We start from the raw sequence: 17356 nt of genomic DNA, 5'->3' as shown, positions 1-17356 counted from the left end.
ACGTGCGCATTAAAATATTAAAGTTAATTTCAGTAAATGCCGATTCCGTGAAATAACGAATAAAATTAAATATGTTTCACATTTAGGTCAAATTATGCCAGCAATGTCCATTGAAACTGTGGGTTTCATATGGCGAAACCTAACTAAATTTAACGTAATACCTGCACACAATAGTTCCCACAGCACGCTTTCTATTTTGAAGTAGATTGGGGAATAAACAGTTAAGAATAACTACATTAAATGAAATGATTCAAATATTAAATCCTTAATTTTTTCTTTTTGCTTATACAATAACAATATATATTACTTATAATTTATTTTAATGCAGTTTAATGGTTAATAATTTAATAGCTGTATTTTAAACATATTTTGATTCGATTAAGGAAATATATATGAAAACCTCATTACGTCATTATGATTGCAATGTTTTAAATCTGACAGTGATAAAAATTTGTTAGAAAATGAAAGGTCAGGTTTAATTGTTTTATAGACAATATTTGATAATAAATATTAATATTATTGATTGAACGTTAATATGTTTCAATAATCATTTTAATATTATTCAATAATCGAACGTAAATATTTCCTATAGATATTCAATTAAAAAATGGTTGTATACTGAATCTCATAGCGTATAAGTAAAGTACCATACTTGTTTTGGTAAAAATCTAAGAATTCGGATAATAATGATATCAAATGTATTTTTTAAATTAGTAACAGCCTGTGAATGTCCCACTGCTGGGCTAAGGCCTCCTCTCCCTTTTTGAGGAGAAGGTTAGGAGCTTTCCACCACGCTGCTCCAATGCGGGTTGGTGGAATATTATAATATATTTTTTAAATTTGTCAAACTTAATATGATATTTGTCACGTTCAGCGTGTATTTTATGCTGCTGCACGTTTTATTTGTTAAATATTAATTTGAAACGGTTAACGCATAATTATAATCAAGTAGTTTCGAAACGATAATATTATATAAATCGGAAATGGTGCCGTGTGTTGCCAACTAACACAGATAAAAATAAACAGCCGTTATGAGTAGGCCGAGTAATTAATCATTATCTTTTATTTGCAATCTACATCACATTTTATCTGTGTCCACGGATTAGTAACAAAACTAATAAATTGCAAAGGCTGTAGAGATTAAAAATATACACTCGTAGTTCCTCACTTACTTTACCATTTGGTGGCTTTTGCTATGATGTCATATTTTTACATCACTAAAACCTTCAAATCATTCAACCGATCATACTCATTCGTACCTGCTTTTTTAATAATCAGGTAAAAAATTGTTGTTCGAAAATTTTATTAAAAAAATAACTAAAAGAAAAAAAAACTTTTTATATGGTTTACATGGTTATATAGGTTTTCATACTTCAAAATGATCTAGTCGATGGCAACTGCCAAACCCTGGAAGAATTTCAATCATTTTTATTTGGTATTCGAAGTTAGCCCCCATTCTAAAGCTATGGAAACCTAACTTAATAGAATTCAGAACTGCGATTTGTATGGAGTCCCGATTCTTGTCACTAGACGGCGCTGCTTCATTCTATATAATTCACAGTTAACGTCACGCTATCAAATAAGTAAAAAATAAAATTACACTTTGCAAACAGCTTAAATCCATATCTGTCAAGCCCTTTTTAAGTAATTGGTTAATATACATTTAAAAAAAAAACGTTCCTTTTTTGAAGTCCTCTAGAGAAGATGTCATGGACTCATGATACGATAACGATATATATATCCAGCCAGTCTTTCTTGTAGATTTATTCATCGCGTTGATTATTTTGTTGACTACATACTAAAATTCTAATCCATCTTCTATACACACATCATCATCTTAGTAAACACACATCTACAATAATATATTAATTTGTATTTTATAATATATATATACTTCTATCTGTGTACCTCGAGTGACACACATCGCGGAGCGCCGGAAAATAGATTATGTATGTATTGGAATTGGCGCGAAGTGAAGACATTGTACATGTACATAGCGAACTCATATATAAAATATAGTATATATTATTTCATTTGTAATACCGAGCCTACGCCGTCAGTTAAACGTTACAGCAATCATAACTTTTGTCCTATAAATTTATATTAAAAGCTATTATAAATAAATACATACATATATTCTGTCTGGAAATTAAACTCGTAACGTCCCGCATCACCAAAGTCGTAATTGTCCATTTACTGTATGGATATGAAAATCATGTATGACAAAAAAACGGGTTACCTAATCGTATATCGATTTTTGATAATCGCTTAGTATTGTGAAACTGTAATTGGAATTAAATATTTATGTTACTCAATAAAAAGACGCAGGGAATTGCGCTTATATTTTAAGTCCTTATTGCGGAGTAAACCAAACAAATATATTCAAAACTTGTGGTTCGCGTCGACTTTACACATGTAGCGCTAAGTAGATTGACATAGTCGTTGGCTGACTTACAAGGCCGTAGTCCAAAACCCGGCTTCGGATATTAAAAAGTTATTAAGATTTACAGTCGAGAAATTTCTCGAAGTTTGCTTAAAGACAAATTTATTTGTTCAATATCGAAGCATTACACTAAATTATTGATATAATCAAAGTAAGTTTACTGGTGGTAGGGCTTTAATAATAAAAATAATCTTTATTTTTCAGGCATCAAGGCCCATACTTTCAGTACATGCTATCACACATAATATTTGTGCAAGCTCGTCTGGGTAGGTTGTTACCTACCCACTCATTAAATATTCTACCGGAAAACAGCAGTATTGCTGTGTTCCGGTTTGTAAGGTGAGTGAGCCAGTGTAATTACAGGCACAATGGACATAAAATCTTAGTTCCCAAGGTTGGTGGCGCATTGGCGATATAAGCAATGGTTAACATTTCTTACAATGCGAATGACTATGGACATTGGTGACCACTTACCATCAGGTGGCCCATATGCTCGTCCGCCTATTTATTCAATAAAAAAAAAGTTACCGGTTTGGAAAAGAAAATACTCTGAACTGAGAACAACATAGAAAATAAATTTAGGGTTTTAGAGCTAGCCATGTTTAATTCCCTAGGTGTACTATCATCCATAAACTCACCAATTTATATATTAACCTTAAGCACACAAACGTTCCTTTACATTTTTTTTTTAATTTAGCAGTAGAGGCAGTTTGAGCTATTTCTGAGATCTCAGAACCGTATACATTGCCCCACGAAATAGATGTCTCGAAATGCAATTAAAGCCTATGTCAGAAGCAACGACTTTAATACATGAAATCTTTCCATCCCATCAAATAACACATAAAAGTGGGGTAATAGAATGTTCACTTGTGTTTTCGTACACAGTTGTCCAAGTACTATAACATATCCTGCGCAGTTATCTAGTCTCCCTTGAAAATGGTCGCGGTCGGTCTGGAGGACATTATGTAGTTTCGCAAACTTTTCTTAATAACAGCTTGAGAGGGCAATCTCTCCACACATTATTTTTATATAACATTATCGATCTCACGTTCATAAAATGCTCTCAGCTCATATGCGATATAATAACGTTAGCTATTTTTCACGTAATATTTATAAAATATTCCCTTAAACCTTCCTCGTGTTTCTGTTTTCAATTTTTTCAGAATTAATCTGCTTATATTGTTGCAAATAATACGTCCAAAGATTATCGTGAAATTACAGAGACGCGAAAGGCTTCAATTTATAATCATTCAAAGTATTTGGATCTAATCGTATCGGAATTAATAAAGAATATTGTTTATTATTCGGAATAGTTGAACTATATAACTACATATGTATATATAATTTAACAAATTGAATAAACACAACATGCAGTTTTTTATCGTATTAGTGAGTTAATTTATTATGTATGCTACCAGCGTATGTGTTACAATTGACAAGTCGTCTAACCTCATTTAAAAAACGAATTTATTCATCACACAAGTTGTTTTTTTTAATGGAGGATTTTTTTTATTTTTTTATCTCTTTATCCATTGTAAATCAGACCAAGAAGGTTGCAATTAATTTGGTTTTAGAACAAAATAAAACATTATCTATTCAGCAATAATTCTTATAGTTATGTACATACTTGAAAAAACATGCAAAAATATCTGTGTAATTATATTTACATAAGGTAAATTAGGGAAATGACTATTCATTTATGCAAATGACGTTGTTATGTACTTAGGAAGTTGAATTGTTGCTTCGAATGTGCTCTGGATGTTTTATGTACCGCACAAGGTCTTTCACTTTTGTGAATTAATTTCCTATTCGACAGAGAAAGTTTATTGTTCGGTCAATCGATACGATTGAATTTTTAGACTGTATATCAGTGAACTATTTACGCGAATTGCTTAAACTGGAGAAAAAAAAACCAAAATGATCTATTTTAAACGGTATCTAAGCTAATCTCGTTTATGTTTGGGGTATTCAATAGTATTGCAAGATTTTAGTTCTGCCAAATTTTAATCAAATGAATAAACAGAAAAACGCCTGTATGCTTTTCTCTCACACGGTATGTGGGGATTATCTGGAACCCACCAGCGCAGAATAAGCGCCGGAGTACCCACTAAAAAACCAGCAATACAGACTAGTCTCTTCGGGGGGCGTCACGGGATCGCTTGCTACTGATTAACTTCGTCTTACAAAGAAAAAACATAATGAATTCCGTGATACGAAGGTTGGCCCTCGTCTGTGAGCCTCCAATTCGGGGGGGGGGGGGGTTCCCAAGGTACCGGAGAAGATGCACATTTCGTCGACGCCTTCCCCTAGTCTACTACGATGAGCTTCATATGCAACTAGATAACTATAAAAATTTGTCCTAGCAAACAGTTGAACGGTATAGAAAATCTAGCGGCAAGTTGGAACAAAGGAATAGTATTAAAGCCTTCTCCTTTGCGTACAAACGATGACAAAGCCAATTAATCTCAAACAGATAAATCAACAAACATTTATTTATACAAATAGTTTTTAAGAGTGAAATGGAATGATATTTCATTACAAAAGTTAGTAATTTAAAATTTGAAGGCTGCTAATTAAAACGTAACAAACTTCAGTGTAAAATTTCGCAACTGGCTTATTATTTATCTATCAGTTAACGTTTGTGTTGCAAGAGAATTTCGTCTGATAAGACCTGACAATTGTATAAAAAATATCTATGGGAATCGCAGTTAGAGAATGTTTTTAGCGTTTATCGAATTTCACTTCTTTAAAATGCCATAAATATCCAGTTTACGGGCTAAAAGCCTCTTCTCCTGTTGACAAGAAAATTTTATGCTATTCCACCACGCTGCTCCAATGAAGATCGGTGGATACAAATGTGGAAGATATCCGACACATACAAGTTTTCGTGAACCGCCGAGCATAAGACGAATTATAAACATTAAATTAAAACCTGAAATTGTGTTGCTTGTTCGACTTTGAATCCCCAATCCTCGGTTATGATTCACATACTCACTGAGCTGACTGGGCTGTTGCACTAGCAATCAATTATTATCTCAAAAAACACTTTTCATAAAAACCACTTACGGGTCTTTATTAAAGACTACACACTTTATATGTTAGAGTGGTATGTGACACAGTTGCCGTATCTAATATACTTTAATATACTATGTATACATAATAGCAAGAACATTGAACTCAAAGAATTCTTTTATCTCCATCTCTTTCGTTTTTCATTTCGTCCGTACCTTCGTATTTTAGACCGTAACACATGTGACGTTGTCAGAAATAAAGGCACGGCGATTTTCATATTTAAGTTAGCTTCAAACATTATTACGAATTCATTCTTAAATTTTGTTTCGTTTACAAATTCAATATATGTGAAACTAGTTGAAACTAGTTATCGACACCACTGGTTCGTTCAATAACTCATATGTTTGGCTAATTGATTAGCCCAGTAGTGTGTGCAGCTTTATGTTACGCTATATGGATCAGTTTCGTAATTTCCTATTTGCAAAATTCATTGCAGTTACAATTATCATGCTACTTGTTGCGCTATAGGGAAATTGCTTATCTGTATCAAAATTGTGTATTATTTTTATTTTATTAAATGTTTCACTTTTATTTTAGTGATTGTATTTGGTCATTGCATTCGATTTTCGACTCGATTGTTAGTTAGCTGTCCTATGCAGTTTTCCGCAGAATACCGTAACCGTAACAGCCTGTGAACTGCTGGGCTAAAACCTCCCTTTTTGAGGAGAAGGAGCTTATTCCACCACGCTGTTTCAGTGAGGGTTGGTGGAAAACACATGTGGCAGAATTTCAGTGAAATTAGACACATGCAGGTTTCCTCACGATATTTTCCTTCACCGTAAAGCACGAGATGAATTATAATTGCAAATTAAGCACATTCCGCAGTATAGCGATATTTAAAATGATGTATATCTTTATTGTTCTTCCTATTTAACCGTTTTTGATATAAATTAAAATCAAATCATACTAACTTTATTTAAGTAGCAATTTTAAATCCTCATTATACAATACAATATAAGATTAAATTTAAAGTTAGGTAGAGTAGTTTGTACAGACAAGGACAATCAAGAAATTCAGCAATTGTCATTAATAATATTAAATAATGATCACGTACAATTATAGTATGTATCCCGTATGAATCGTCGCTTTAAAAGATTAAAAAAAAGTCTGAACTCCGTTATTTATGAAATAATTTGGAACATTTTTGATTTGTTTTTGTTTTAAGCAGATTAATATAATAATGAGTTTAATTTATCAATGTTTATTAAGAGAATTTTATGAATATGTAAAACAAAAAAATTGAATATACAATCATAGCGGAGAAATTGCTGAAATGAGTAGGATTTGTAACTAAAAATATCTAACAAAATTATCCTAGATATGTATAGTATGATTTGTCTAATTCTTTTTCTTTATTAAAATGATGTACTTACCATATTACTAGACTATCGAGATCTGTACTTTATTTCTTGTTAAACTTGCCAGACAGAGATTACTGGTGGTAGGGCTTTCTGCAAGCTCGTCTAGGTAGGTACCACCCACTCAACAGATATTCTACCGCGAAACAGCAGTAATTAGTGTTGTTGTATTCCGGTTTGAAGGGTGAGTAAGCCAGTGTAATTACAGGCACAAAGGACATAATATCTTAGTTTCCAAGGTCGGTGGCGCATTGACGATGTAAGCGATGGTTAACATTTCTTACAATACTAATGTCTATGGGCGTTGGTGACCATCAGGTGGCCCATATGCTCGTCCGCCTACCTATATTATAAAAATAAGAAAATATAAAAACTACATTTTAAATGACAAATCTATTAACGATCTCGTCTCCATTCGTTTTCGGCAAACATTGAAAACAATGATACGTTCACAAAATGGCCGAAACATACGAAGATTAAAATGTCGCACCTAATTGAAGCGAAGTAGTCAAATTGTAACTATTTCATCGAGTTGTGAAGCGCGATGACTGTTAGTAAATAGTGAAACCGCATTATTTAGTTAACAGTTCCCAAGGTTAAGCGCTCAGGGACATTGTATAATACGCCAAAAAATATTCAACACCCCGTTTCAGTACATCCGCAAAATAAATTATAACCTAACAAAGGATACTTGGATAATGCGGTCGTAAAATTCATACGTGACATGAAATATGACAAAATGGTTATAATAATCAGTATTTAAATTATAATACATTTTTATCGGTAAATTACGAATATATTTTTAGTAAATCCCATACAATTATCCTTAAATTTCTGCACTGGAGCGGTGTGGTGGAATAACCTCCAAACCTTATACTTAAGAAAAATTAGGCCTTTGCGCAGCAGTAGGATAATAACTAGGTGTCACTCACCTATGTTATAATCAATAAATATATAAATAAATTACGAGTTTTTGGAATATATTTTTCCGTGAAAAAACTATAACTATGTCATTCTTTTATCTATAAACTACAATTATGTAAGTAAACATTGTATGATCTATTGCTCCGTTGTTGCGTGAAATAAAGACAAAACAACGAACACACTTTCGCATTTATAATGGGTATTAAGTAAGAGTTCTTGGACCAACTAATTATTTATTGTATATTGAACCGATTTTGTCGTTAATCATAATTTTCTGCACGATGTGCCAAATCATATTGGATCGAAAAAAGATGCAGTATTTGTATACTCTATGTATTTACTTAAAATATTGTATTCAATTACAATGTAATTAATGTATATATAAATATTTAATATAACTTAAAATAATTAAATAATACTGTTATTATAATAATAATTATAATAATACTGTTATTAGCAGGTAATGCTAAAAAACACTAGTTACTTCTTTATAGTAATATAAATAATAATAAGTTTTTCTTTTATCTTTTAAGTACAATGACCCGTGTGCCCTAAACAATGTAGGGCTTCATCCACATTTGGCTACTTCCGCCACGGAACCAACTTCCGTAATAGTTACATGAACATCCTTATTTGAATTTGTTTTCCTTCTAGATTAATAAATATATTTATTACCTTCTTTTAAACAGAACTGCCCATTTGACGTCCTTAAATACAATTTATATTCACGCATTAATTTATCACAAAAGAAAACTTAAATCATATAGACATCGGATGAAATTGGTTTTGAGTCGATATCGTCATCTGTTCTCAAAATAAAGAGTGGTGAGCAAGAAAAATGCACGAATATACGTATATAGCATGTATGTATAAAATACTCACACACAAACTGTCTTTTAAAATACACTCATTCGAATTCTGGAAGATTCAGAACGCGAAAATTATTGGTCCATTCCACTTAAAATACAATATTATATGCTTTTGTATATGTATAAAATGGGTCGTAGTTTCTACCTCGTTGTGAAAAATTATTTGAATAAACTATCAAGATACCTCATATTTACCTCCATCATCATTTTACCAGTTGTCAGATAACATTATCAAATACATCTGAAAGTAGCTGATATTAATAGAAAATTGATTTATAATTATACGCAGCTTAATCGATGCATCAGAAAATTTTACCTTTCCAATGCCGTTTTTTAAAGAAAATCGCGAAGCTTCATAGTTGTTACCAAGCATTGAAAATAGACATATGATATGACAATGTAACACAGGTATTGTTCATTGATGAAAGCGAACCTGCGGAGTGCCTACTGCCTGCCGCGCGGAGGCCAGTTGCCATTTGGCGCGCTAAGAGGACAGACGTGTTATTGTTGGTTTGAATTTTCTTATACTTTGATTGGATTGCTACGAATTGAGTTCAATTTACGTGAATAAGTATTTGTGAGTGATTGTTACTTGTTGAACTAATTTGTGGCTCGGGCTGTGCGGAACTACTATTCGGATACGGTTTATTTCTCAAACAAGGTACGCTTCTAGGCTTTATTTGCGTTCTTTTCGGCTAGAATACTAGAAACGGTTCGCAATTGAATTGTTACTTTTTTTACTCTTACTTTTTATTTTACTTTTATGATATGTTCTCTAAAAACTGAAATTAGAACCAAACCAATCCTTATTTTGCCATAACATAGGATATAATTTTAGGGAAATATGTAAATATATGATATGAGTAGAAGAAGAATCTCATAGAAGGTATGAGTGATTTAAGGATAATAATTTCTTTCGAAACAATGTAACATTCGAAGCTTGGGAATAAGTTTCACTTGGTATATTGTTTTACAAAAAAAAATATCTTTTTTGGTGGAACATTTCAAGGCATCAATCACACCTCGTAGTTTCAAAATGCTCCACTAAATATCTGTTCATAAGTTATAATTCTATCCATGTTAAAATTACACAGCATCGCCGTTTTACCGGTCCGGTTTTATCCGGTGATAAAGACTTATTACAAGTTAACCCTTCACATCCAGGTAGTATTTCAACACAGTCCCTTACGTCGAGTAAGAAAAAAATGAAATGGCCTTAAAGTCCTTGATATCAATAACAAAGCGATTGTAAAAAACGAAACCCTCTGCTTCGGTCAAAGGGCTTGTCAGTAGATCAGACAACGTACAAAACGTTTCCGGATATTTAAATTTTTCCACATTTCAATGAGATTGTTATTTGATATGATTTGTAGTATTATTGATCTTCCTCTTTGGCTAAAACATTGACTAACCTTTTTATATCATTGGAATTTATTTCAAGTTGTAATATTTGCGTTTTATCTTCTATAGAAATGTTTGGTGATACTAAAAAGCAGTGACACGTAAATTTCATAGATAAGTTGCTACTGGCGTACTAAAATCTAACACGAATTATCGATCGATAACTTGAAATAATTAATTACTTATGAAATATGTTGATTAATAGATATAGGAGTGATCTTAATGATAAATAAATAAACCGTTAAAGTTATTCCAATAAAACCTATAGTTATCGATCAGGATTATTGCATCTATCGGTAAAAACATACGTACAGCAGCTGGAGTATAATAATATACGTTTTTGCTAGACAGACTGATCGTATCAGGTTTACGGAAACCACAAACGGATAGAATACACGCACCTTCGATGACAAGAGCTGCATAAGGTGTAAATTACACCTCTATAACTATAAAAATATTATTTGTCCTTGAAAGTTATTTATAAGCGCGTTCGTTACTCGATTTTTTGCAATGTTACTCATTGGCTACCATTTTAAAAATGGCCGACGAATGCACAATATAGGTTCCCAAAAAAAATATAACTGCAATTGTGAAATAAAATGATTTGAAGTAGTAGCTGTTGCTTTTAAGTTAATTAAGTTTTATGAATCGTAATCGTCTGAATTTTATTATATTATTTTGTCGATTAATTTGTGCAATGTTCACTGCAATATACGCAACATATTTTAACACACAAACGTTCGGCTTTGAATTTCTTATGAAAACGACATAACGAAATATTTACTTGGAGAATCCATATGGGTTTTAGTTACCAAGGTTTATTTTAATGACTAACAGGCATTTCGTATTTAATAGGAAAATTATGTATTTTCTTACTTGATTTTCGGGATCCTAATCAATTAGGGGGTTTATATTGAACAATACTTAAGTGTTTACAATTATATAAAACACAGAGGATTAATATAAAAATAACTAATCGACCAAAATATACGCGTCATCAGTGATTGTAGTAAATAAATCGAAATTTTGCGAAATCTTTTTTTATTGCTATACATTACGAAACTACTTTTGGTTACTTCGTGGCAGGAATTTATGCAAGCCCGTCTGGGTAGGTAACACCTAGTCATCACGTATTTTACCGCCAAACAGTAATACTTAGTATTGTTGTGTTTCGGTTTAAAGGGTGAGTAAGCCAGTGTAACTACAAGACATAACATCTTAGTTGCCAAGGTTTTTTCTTTCTATCTGCCAACCTATTTTATAAATGTTCAAATGTCTATGTCTCACTTACAGTCAGACAGGAGATACCATTTTATATAATTGTAAAGATTATGATTATTATTATTATACCAGACGCGGATCTATGTTTTAAATAGATTGAGTCATAATGACGTTAGTTTAACACGTCAAGTCTTTTGTGTCTAGATTCTAGATAGATTTCAATTTGTAAATGATAAACGGTATAAAGACCAGCATTTTGATAATAGGTTTAATTTTTACTCTTTATATAAGATTTTAATCATATTAATTTAATATTTTAATATAATATTTTAATCATATTAATTTCTTAGATTTGTTTGATGCTTGTAATACGCCGGAAAATAAAATAAATTTAATCATTATTAGGTTTACTTAAGTAAAGAATAAATGCTGTTGTGGTTGGTATATAAATGTTAGGATTGCGGAAGACGAAGGCCACTGGTCTGTTAATGCCCTTTGCAGGTATTGGCATTTAAGGAGTTACCTTCTCGATAAATAACTCGCGGCTGTGGTGAAGGACTGGCTGCTCGAAAGGATATACCGTTTGAACAGCCAGTGTACTCAAACTTACAAAATTTATTTGATAAACACTCGAGTTGTGGCCAAAGAAAACAATCTTACTAAATAAGTAATAAGAATCATTTTTTTAATGTAAAAATAAAACTTACTAATACTTCTCAAAAAATTCCAAATTTTTTACCCTTCTGAATCTTTATCAAAAAAGTGCCTGTCATACCATGTGGAGATACTGTGAAACTCTTGAACACTTAAAAAGATATTTCATTTTTCACTGGATCTTATGAACTCCTTTTACAGTCGCAAATATATATTTTATAAGCAATACATAATATTATAAGAATCATAAAAAATTACCTTCAAACATTTCTGTCTCATTTGAGCAGCGCGCTTAAATTTAAGTATCCTTATTTAATATAAAACTGTTATTACTTTTTTTTTTTTTTATAGAATAGGAAGGCGGACGAGCATATGGGCCACCTGATGGTAAGTGGTCACCAACGCTCTTAGACATTAGCATTGTAAGAAATGTCAACCATCGCTTACATATCCAATGCGCCACCAACCTTGGGAACTAAGATTTTATGTCCCTTGTGCCTGTAATTACACTGGCTCACTCACCCTTCAAACCGGAACACAACAATACCAAGTATTGCTGTTTTGCGGTAGAATATCTGATGAGTGGGTGGTACCTACCCAGACGAGCTTGCACAAAGCCCTACCACCAGTGTAATTACTCACTTATTCAACACTAAAATGAAAAAAAAATATATTTCAATAAAAAAATATAAACGGAATTCAAATATTTAATAATATGCGGTCTTTTTATTAAGTTACTTTGAATATATTTTTTAAAGTAATAATTATAGATTAATATGATATTAATTGCTAATCATTTATACAGATAAGATAATTCTAATTACGATTATATTTTATAACTTTATTACATACGTGTTTTTGTACGTACGTATATAAAAACCATATAATTGTACGTTATTGTTTTCTAAAAAAATATTAAGCAGTTGTTTTATTTTTAATAAGTTTTATTTAAAAAAAAGTGACTTGATAAAATGTTAAGTTTTATTTTTGTCGAAACCTGTCTAGTTCGTCTACGAGTGACATTCCGAGTTGTGAACGTTCGATCTTTACTATTTCAATTATTTATATTCTCCTACCGCGAATCGGCAAGCGCAGCGTAGGGCGCCCTCCAGCCAGGTGGACCGACGACCTTAAGAAGGTGGCGGGCACCAACTGGATGCGGAAGGCGGAGGACAGGGAGCTTTGGCGCACCTTGGGAGAGGCCTATGTTCAGCAGTGGACAACGATTGGCTGTTGATTGATTGATTGATATATTCTCCTCGTTTTTTTAAACACGTATACTAGTTAATTTTTAATTAAACAAGTACACCTACCATGTAGGTAACAAGGTTCGTGTAGCGTTATGTATGTGTGTCTATGTTCGCAAGTGCGTGTGCGATAAATAATCACATGCTTCAATAAATCTGTTTTATTTTAAAAGAGTGGAAATTGTAAAAATTACTTATTTTATATGCTGTTTCTTGTGTACAATAAGGTACTTAATGTAAGTTAACGTTTATATAACCACCAACCTTGGGAACTAAGATGATCTGTCCCTAGTGCCTGTAATTACACTGGCTCACTCACCCTTCAAACCAGAACGTAACAATAACAAGTAGTGCTGTTTTGCAGTAAAATATCTAATATCTGATTGGTGGGTGGTACCTACCCAGATGAGCTTGCACAAAACCCTAGCACCAGTACGTTTACGGTATAAAGTGTGAATTGATTTTAAGGATCACATAATGTTTGCTTTATTGAAGCTTCCTCACAACTCGTTCCCTCCGGAAGGAATACACCGTTTTGCACTCATATCCTCTATTTGTCAATTTTTATTGCATAAACTAGTTACGTACCCCGGCTTCGCAAGGGTAGAATAAATGTGCATAAAAAGATTCAATACGATTATATTGAAGTACATCACTTCAATACATACATTAATTTTTTGTGCCTTGTACCTTCTCTGAAAATAACTCGCTAAAGTTTTATCACAATCGGTTGAGTAACGCATAGAAGGAAAACATTAAATTTTATTTATTGAGATGATGACAAAAGGTTTGATGTGTGTATTTATTTCTCGTAGTCACTTTACTCTTACATAAAAAAAAACAAAAGTATCTAACCCCAAAAGATGCGAGTTGACGAATCATAGTAAAATATAAATTTAGATAAATCATTTCTAAAATTTAAAAACAAATGGTTACCTTTATCACGATTATACGTACATTTTATTTTAATAGGAGATACGTCTTGCCTTAGGTTATATGTAAATTGGGATCTTGTAAATATTCATTTATTAAAACATAACAACAGAAAAAATGTATCACATCTGATATATTAAGATAAAAATAATTTGCAAAAACGATTCTCTTCATTAAATAATATATTCGTTCTATTAAGGGTTTCTGACGATATTTAATTAAAATGTTATTTTTTCCAATATCGTCCTCATAAAAATTATTCTACTTGGTTGTGTTCATAAAGCAGGCATTTTTTTTCTTTTAATTATTGACTTATATAGTTTTATTTGCAACATGCCGATTTAACAACAAAGGTTAATTCCACCATTTAAAAAAATAGACTAATCTGTTATAGGTACTTATTTTAAGACTTATTAAAAGTAATTTGAAATTAGTTATTTAATTGTAACATTATATTTATGGCGTTTATAAACGTGACTAGCTTCTACCCATCTATGTACGTCGCTAGGCAAAAACCAAAGTGTTTATTATATTTGATATCAAATATAACCTAACGATATTTTAAATATTTCACACATGTTATAGTACTAGTATAATTTCGCGTTGAATATGCCATCGTATAATACTAGATCTTAAAAAAAATCAACCTTTTAAAGCATTAAACAGGCTTCAAGTTGAAGATGTAGTGCATAAAGTTATAGTCTATTTGAAAAGAGTTGTATTGTCCGTGATTAATCTTTGAAAACACCATTGTTTAAATTTAGGCTAAAACATTTCTTTTGTTCATTCCAACCAACAGTCAACATGTTTCGACCCATTATCTGGGAATCAATCAAATTAATAATGTTAACGTCGAATTATTTGAGAGTCGGCTATCACAGTTCTCTTTAAAGTTTTAATTCTATCTAAAGGCACAAGAAACATAATATCTTAACTCCGATGTAAGGTATGGTTAATATATCCTAGTTTGATGGTGACCACTTACCATCAGATGGCCCATTTGCTAGTCTGCCAAACTATTTTAAATTAAAAAAATATATCCTATATGAGTTGTAGTCGATTAACCGCATAGACGACGTAACGACGGCACCGTAATTAGGCCACTGGTCTAAATTCGTCTTGTATTTTTTACATATATCGGTATAAACAATACCTCTTTCGTCATTTGCGAGCCGAAAAAGTTTATTTTTACATTTAAAAACAGCTACAAAAAAGTGTTTTTTTTTCTTGTACATTTCACGTACAAAACACTAGGCGTTGTACGGACAATTGTATAATTTACCGTAATCGTTTAATTTAACTGAATTGAGTATTCTAGAATTAATTGCATACAGTTCTTTGAGTGTCATTGACATTGCGAATGCGTGATTTGAATCGAAGCCAAACATAGGCTGAGAAATGGAGTGTTTTATTTTAACGCGAGAATGCCTATTTGATTTGGCACGCACGTAAAACCCGACATGTTTAAAGATGTTATAGTATATTCTTAAATGTGAATAAATTATGAACGTTTTTTGCGAAACGACACATAAGATTATGTCTCCGATAGCATTTTGTAATTGTATACTTTACGATTACAAAACGTATTAATTATTTATTTGAACATTATAAATTACAGTCCGTTGTGTGTAAGTTAAATCATAACAAATGATTTAAATGATAGTTTAAATTATAATTAACTTTTTTTTTAAATTGAACAAATGAATCTTTTCCCGTACATGGTTATGTTTAATACTTGATTTCTTTTAATAAGAATCCATCGAAGCGTTCAAGCATGATTACGTAAGATATATTTACGAGTATTTACAAACAAACTTTCGTATTTATAATATTTATTACAGTACCAAAATTTGACTTATTTGATGATTTAAAGTAACAATAGATGTATTAAGAAAACCGTTTCAAAAACGCATACAAATTGTGGAACTGGTTTTTTGACTATATGAATAATATCCGCTATATAAGATTTCATGTCAATTAACATACAACTCGAGATAGTCGATTTCATAATATTATGCAAAAATGTACACAAAAAATAAAATTGATTCCTAAGCGTATAAAATATCGATCGAATTGATTTCATAGTTATTATTTATATTTGAATTGGGATGGATTTTGTAATAAACAATAAAATACTTACCGCGCAGATAAGGTGCATGCCTTATCGCCAACAGAGTTAATCGAATTTTTTGCTTTTTTATTCTCAACCATGCATGTCAAATTGTTTTTTTTTATTTTCAGCGTGGTCGGAACGTTCCGAATATGAAATGCTTTGAATTAATTATATTTTCTTTTTTGTTCTTTTAATGGATGAAAAGCGAATGTATTCCGCCGAGATGAGAATGTTGAGATAGATAGCGGAGTGACGTAAATGGATAGATTAAGAAATGAGTACGTAAGAGGAAGTTCAAAAGTAGCTCCCTTGACAGACAAGCTGGAATGAAACAGTAAATCGCGATATGTACATGAAATGAAGAAGAATTAATGTACAATTTTACAAGAAGTGTGTTATATATGATTCTGGCAAAAGGGAGCTTAAAAAAGTTGTCATTTTGACATTATTAAAAATTATTGATGATTTTTTTTTACTTTTAATTTGATTAGATTGAATCTGGTACTTGACCTGCATATTAGATATACTATTATTGTTTTATAAATTCATTATTTCAATGCTTTTTTGCTTTACAAATAAATAAATAAATAAAGATGATTCACACTATCACTAAAGATTTTAATAATTGGAGCATTCGACCCCAAATAAATGTAGTAGCAAACGATAATTTTCATTTAAAGATTATGTATTGAAAAGCTTAAACATTAAAAATGACAGAAAAACTTTTGTAGAACACACAAACAGCCGAGTAGAATGAAAACTTTATTTTGATGTTTAACTTACGGCCCAGAATAGGAGTGGCTCAGTAGATGTACGTCCCTTTTTAGATTTAAAGATATAGTTCTTTTATTGGTTTACATCAATAATTATAACAAATTATTTTGAGGTTTCATATTGTGATAATTGTAATTAGTTAAAACCTAATTATAATAACAACACAGTACATATATGTACCGTGTTTGTAAGTTTTGTTACAATTTAAGAACTCAAATTTCGTTCATATTATTCTAGCTTAATTTAAAGTTTTTTATTCAAATAAGTTCCATCAGGTGAACATTTATAGTATGTTCTTAATAAATAATATCTCATAAAATATCAACACCTACTAGCAAGCTATTTAT

General features: G+C 31.4%; 1 protein-coding gene across 2 annotated transcripts in view; it reads left to right on the top strand.

Moving 5' to 3' along the window:
- Positions 1–17356, top strand: part of LOC126770394 (uncharacterized) — an 82119-nt gene that overhangs the window by 28514 nt on the left and 36249 nt on the right. The window contains exon 1 of one of the 2 annotated variants that reach the window (XM_050489794.1): positions 9149–9327. The exons of the other annotated variant lie outside the window; for it this stretch is intronic. The gene's annotated coding sequence lies outside the window, so the exon portion shown is untranslated. Of the gene's footprint in view, positions 1–9148; positions 9328–17356 lie in introns of those variants that run through there. 2 annotated transcript variants of the gene reach the window in all.

Source organism: Nymphalis io, chromosome 1 (assembly GCF_905147045.1).
Source record: "Nymphalis io chromosome 1, ilAglIoxx1.1, whole genome shotgun sequence".
NCBI classification, from domain to species: Eukaryota; Metazoa; Arthropoda; class Insecta; order Lepidoptera; family Nymphalidae; genus Nymphalis; species Nymphalis io.
The sequence above is the reverse complement of the archived record's forward strand: the minus strand, read 5'-3'. Positions and strand labels throughout refer to the sequence as shown.